Source organism: Alexandromys fortis, unplaced genomic scaffold (assembly GCF_014885135.2).
Source record: "Alexandromys fortis isolate MF-2015 unplaced genomic scaffold, M_Fortis_MF-2015_v1.1 scaffold_57, whole genome shotgun sequence".
Taxonomy (NCBI): domain Eukaryota; kingdom Metazoa; phylum Chordata; class Mammalia; order Rodentia; family Cricetidae; genus Alexandromys; species Alexandromys fortis.
This window is the reverse complement of record NW_026067941.1, coordinates 118921-124920: the sequence shown is the minus strand read 5'-3', so window position 1 is coordinate 124920 and position 6000 is coordinate 118921.

Below are 6000 nucleotides of genomic sequence, written 5' to 3'. Positions count from 1 at the left end.
GCACAGGAGACCCATGGGGCTTGAGCTGGATCTGACCTGAAAGCCTCCTCTTTGAGGACTAGTTTTTGTAGTTCCAGAAGCTGCCATGTTAAGTTTTCTAAGGAGGGAAACAACTGATGGTTCTACGCAGCTTTGAACCTATGAACCGCAACAGTGACCAGCATAGCACAATAACCCTATGGTGCAGTAGTGGCACACACACCTTGGCAGTAACCAACAGCTCTCTAATTGGGTTTGATGAAAAGAACATCATGTCAGGTTTTGAAAACTTAGCCAACTCCCCAGCTTTAATGAAGTCATGGATCCTGGAGGAGAACTTACAACAGCTACTTTACTAAGCCAGCATAATCCTAACTACATTCTAAATATTTATTTCTATACCCATAGATAAGTATAGTCCTCACCTCTCATGAAAGAAACTTCTCTGTGCGTCAGGTGGAGACGAATAGAGAAAGCCACAACTGATCAAAATGGAGCTCAGTTGCATTGCAGGTAATAAAACTACAGTACAACTCCTGCCTCCCAGGCTCATAGGTGATTTTGGAAAAGACAGATCATAAAAGCTAAAAGAAAAGGAAGTCTGCTGTGAGATTGTTTCTCTGGATAATGTCAAAGAAATGACATCCATGACATGACCAACAGGGCTGCCTAAAAATGACTTGAACAAGGATAACAACAGTGGACATGGTAACACGGAAGGGGGATGCACCTATGGCCTCAACTGTGGACAATATATGCAGCTAAAGATGGCTGAGAGCTGGGAGATAGTCTTCCCCAAGGAAGAGCACACCAATTAGCTATCCAGTACCAAATGCTCAGCCCTGAAAACATAAACATAGAAGTGACATTATACAGACTTAGCAGGTTGTATTTTTTTATTTTTAGGGAAATGCACACACGGGGGGGGGGGGGGAGAGAGAGAGAGAGAGAGAGAGAGAGAGAGAGAGAGAGAGAGAGAAACAATTAAAGAAAATGAGATCATGAATTTGAAAGAGAACAAAGATGGTAGATGGGAGGGGTTGCAGGGAAAAATGATATAATTTTGTTGTAATTAACTGAAGTTTAAGAGGATGCTGAAGAGACGGCTCAGTGGTTAGGTGCAAGTGCTGCTCTTGCAGAAGGCCCAGTTTCAATTCCAGCACCCATGTTGGGTGGCCTATAACCTCCTATCGTTCTAGCTCAAGGGAATCCACACCTCTGGCCTCCATGAGCACCTTACTTGAGTGAACATAGAGATACACATGAATTAAGTCTTTTTTTTAAAAAGGGGGAGACATATATTATTAAAAACAAAACAAAGTCATAGCATCCCACTCTGTCTCTTTGACCCCTTGCCCATTCTCTGGCTAGGCCATGCTGTACACCTGCAACTACGCAAAAGTACATATATGTTCAAACAACCGACCAAAAGACATCGTAATCAATAGGCCCAGTGTGATGGCACACACCTGTACTCTCAGCACTTGGCAGGTGGAAGCGGGAGGTCAGGAGTTCAAGGCCATCCCTGGCTATGTAATGAGTTCAAGACCAACCTGGGCTGCAGGAGACTCAACCTGGAAACTCAGTTTTCCTCCACCAGCACCCACCCCTGGAGAGGGAAATACGGAGGACTCACAGGAGGAAAAGGGAAGCTGCTGAGCTTGTGGCGTCAAACGGCAGACTATGGGTCTGCGAGTGTGCAGGCATCGGGCAGAAGGAGGGGGTCTTAGAGGCCTCCACGGGCACAAATCAAAAGGCGGAAGCTGCATATTTGACTGTGGTGTAGATAGAACAGTCTCTCTGTCCTGCAGGAGGCAGTTGCTTTTAGAAGAGTAAAGAAGGGTGAAGGGTGACTTTTTAAAAAATTTTTTTCGAGACAGGGTTTCTCCATGTAGTCCTACCTGTCCTGGAACCCACTCTGTAGATCAGGCTGGCCTTGAACTCACAGAGATCCACTTCCTCTGTCTCCCAAGTGCTGGGATTAAAGGTATGCGCCACCACTACCTGTCCCAGGCACCTTAATTCATGTTCCAGGTTTGCTTCCGAGTGGTCTAAAGTCTTTTGGCAGAAGGACAAGTTGGGTTTGAGGGACCAGGATGCTTCTGGAGAGATGAAGGGAATGTAAAATCCTGTAAAATGCCCTGGTCCTTGTTGGTCACTGTAGCTGTGTCCAGTACGTGAGTACAGGGTTCGTTGTTCTTAGCGTACAGGAGGTGATTATAAATTCTTCCACAGGCTGGGTCTGGTGATACAAACACATAGTCCCAGCTACTTGGGAGGCTGAGGCAGGAGGATCTTGCGTTAAAGCCTGCCTGAGCTACAGAGTAAATTTGATGGCACTCTGGGTACCTTAACAAGACTCTGCCTCAAAATAAAAATAATAAAAATAAATAAATACAAAGAAGATACAGTTAGGGGTAGAGTCTTTGCCTATCCTGTGTGAGAACCTGGCATCAATCCCCAGTGTCATAAATAAACAAACAAACAAATAATTAAAAAATTCCTCTCTTAGTTAGAAGGTTAAAAGAGAATGGAGCTCAGGACCTCAGACATGCTAGGCAAGTACCACCAATTACGCTGCCCCGTTTAAGCCAGCATTCTTGATATGCCCAAGGGCTCAGAGGGCACAACCATGCCTCAAGTTGAAACAATCACCCCGGTCAGAAAAGCCACTTGTGCGGAGCCCATGAGAGATCGTGATTAGATATAATTATTGATCTGGACATAGGTGACCACGACAAAGAAAGCTGTGTTCTTCAAGCTTCTGCACCAGCTTCGCTTCGGAGTCTAGAACTGTGTCTGCACAGGAGTCAGGGCAGATCCTTCCTTCCCTCGTTTCACAGATAATGAGTTAACATCTGAGGAGCTAGCTTCCTGATAGCTTGAAGGAGTGAAGAGCAGAGCCAAGAACAGCAGCGACAGCAGCGGCTCCAAGCCTCCCTATTGCCGAGACCCTTTCTCACAGCCCCTCGCACTGTGCTGACCCCAACCGTAACATGATTTTTGTTGATACTTCTTAACTGCGATTTTGCTACTGCTATGAATAGTAATGCAAATATTTTTAGAGAGAGAAGTTTGCCAAACAGGTCACGAACCGCAGATTGAGGACAGCTACACTAGGTCTTTTTGCCCTTTAAATCATCTGTGGAAAGCTGTTCCTTTTCCTAGCTGCTGTTCATTGAGCACCTCCCAAAGCTAGGGAACGCAGTAGACCCCGCATTGTAGGTCTGAACCCAGGGACATGGCTGCGGCCTCAGAAAACTTTGGGGACAGAGGGGAGAACAGTTCTGCACACAGAGAAAGACTAAAACTGCAGACTGTAGCGTAAGAAGGGGAAAGACACTCGGGCAGACCCCTGAGCTCTAGCACTCCAGGCTGTGCTTTTACTTTAGCCTATTCATGTATTCTTCAGGGGTGGGACTTGAACCCAGGGCCACACAAAAGCTAGGCAAGAGCACTACAGAAGGGCAGCTCCAGCCCAGTTCTGAACTTTCATTCAAAGGCCTGATTGTCGGGATTGTTTCCAACTTGAAAACTCTGGGATTTCCTACTTTGCCTCTGCACAAAGCCTCTGGGAAGACAGTGGTGTGTGTGTCTGCGTGCGTGGGTGTGTGTGCATGTGTGTGTGTGTGTGAGTGCGTGTGTGCAAGTGTGTGTGTGCATGTGTATGTGTGTGTGTGTAGTGAGGAGACAGAGAAGGACATTTCCTTGTCCTCTTCGGCCGCCACTTGACTCTCCCAGCCATGGCTCAGACTCTTCCTGCTCAACAACAGCTCCCACAGCTAGTTGTATGCCTGACTGCAAATGTTATCAAAATGTCCAGGCGACATGGGGAAGAACAATGCCCCAAGAGGTTAGTGAAGTCATGGGAGCCTCCAGTGCTCAGTCCCAGCCTCAACCACTGCTGGTATTTGTTCATATCTAGCCAGTGCGTTTACCTCCGTGGTCTGCAGTCCTGTCCTCAGGGGGCATGACAGGGCTCTTCCAGCTGTTCCCACTCTTATCCCCATAGCCGGGGATAAGCTAGAGACTTACAGTGGAATGTGTCCCCCAAGACACATGTCATACTGGAGCTACAAAACCCTGGATGCTGCCTAAGAAAATCCTCAACAAACAGCCAAGCAGGAGAGTTTGGAAGATCTACGCAATAGCGAACGGAAAGGAACGAGAACAGTAGGCTGAAACCACTGGGCTGCTGTGGTCCTTCTGACATTTGCTGGTAGAGGAAGATGTAAAAACATCAATCTTTTCTGTTGCGCTTCTTTATTTCTGGGGGCTCACACACCCCACAGTCCACACGTGGAAGTAAAAGGACGACTTGCTAAAGTGAGTTCACTTCCACCATGGGAGTCCTGGGATAGAACTCAGGTCATCAGTATGGGCAGCAAGGGCCTTTATCCACTGAGCCATCTCGATGGCCCGGCGTCTCTCTCCTGTGTATTACAGAGTGAAGACCGCTTAGTCATTGAGAGTCCCTCGTGCTTTTTATTCAAGTCCAGTGGGTTTGGGGACCCAGGACCGTGCGGCTGTGACAGCAGGCAGTGAAGCTGTGTGGGTGAAACCATTGTTTACTTGAGTGGAGAACAGCAGTCGTGGCCGGCTTCGTCTGCACGTATAGTCCAGATTACTCCTAAGGGTAGATATTTCATCTTTTAACTGTGTTTATGAGACTCAGCAGGCAAAATTATAGCACAATAAATACCACTTTGTAGCTCCACGCCATGATCTCACTCTCTGAATAGTGAAGTGGTTTAGGAGCGAAGCTGGCAGGGTTAACCCTGACTCCACTACTTAACAGCTGTGGGATTCGAGGCGAGCTATTTAATTCCCCCAAGAGCCTCAGAATCCTTACCCAGAAGTCAGGATTGATCATAGAGTCTGCTTCCCAGAGTGGTACTGAAGACTCAGTGTGGCCATCGGGGTTTTAATCTGGCTCAGCACCAACACATATAGCGAGGATTGATAAACTCCAGCTGTTACGATATGAACCTCTCGCAGGACATGTGGTTGAACTGGTCTCCAGTTGGTAGGGGTAATTTGAGGAAGTAGTGGAAGCTTCAGGAAGATGCGTCTGAATTAGGACACTGAAGAAAAATCTTTGAGGACTCTCCTGGTCACTATGTCCTGGTTCTATTTGGTGTTAGCCATCTACCATGAGAGAAGAACATACTCACGCTACCATGGTATCTGCCCAAGCAACCACGGACAGAGCTCTCCAAGCCTGTGAGCCCTAGGAAATCTTTGCTCCTCTAGGCCATTTCTATCAGATATTATTTGGTTGTAGCTGTTACTTTGTTCTTATCATCAACTGTCAAGTGCTATCATTTATGAGAACGCTCACATTTCATGGACTGAGAACTTGATCCCCAATATAACAGTATGAAAAGGTGGGGCCTTTGATGATGATCAACTCATGAGGATTCTGTCATCATGATAAATTCTTAGGTAAATGGGTTTTCTCAAAAGCAGTTTTACCCTACAAAGCCAACTTTATTTAGTTTGCTATGTCTTACCTCGTGATAGCCTTAACTTATAATACAGTGAAAAGGCCCTTACCAGTTGCCAAGAGGAAGCCAGCACCATGTTCTTGGACTTCCTATCCTCCAGAACCCAGAGCTAAAGAAACCTGTCTTCTTTATAAATTGCTCAGCCTCAGGAATTCCATTACAGCAGCACAAATTGGATTAAGACATACTTATTCAGCTACTAAGTACTTACAGTGCACCAGATACAATGCTAAATATACACACAGTGGATGAACATGTAATTAAAGGGAGGGAGGCTCTTGTTCTTACCGACAGAACTGAGGGCTGTCACCAAAACCGTTCGTTCAGTCGGTGAATTAGACAGGAAGTACCTACAGGAGAAAACAGTTCATTCTGATCTGATGAACAGAGGTCAGATCAGAATGTGATGACCAAGCCTCCAAATGCACAGGTTAGCTTTGGGAACAAGAAGCATCATCTGCAAAGACCTGCCAGTGAGAGGGGGTGTGGGAGCCAGCCCATGGGAGAGGAGGAG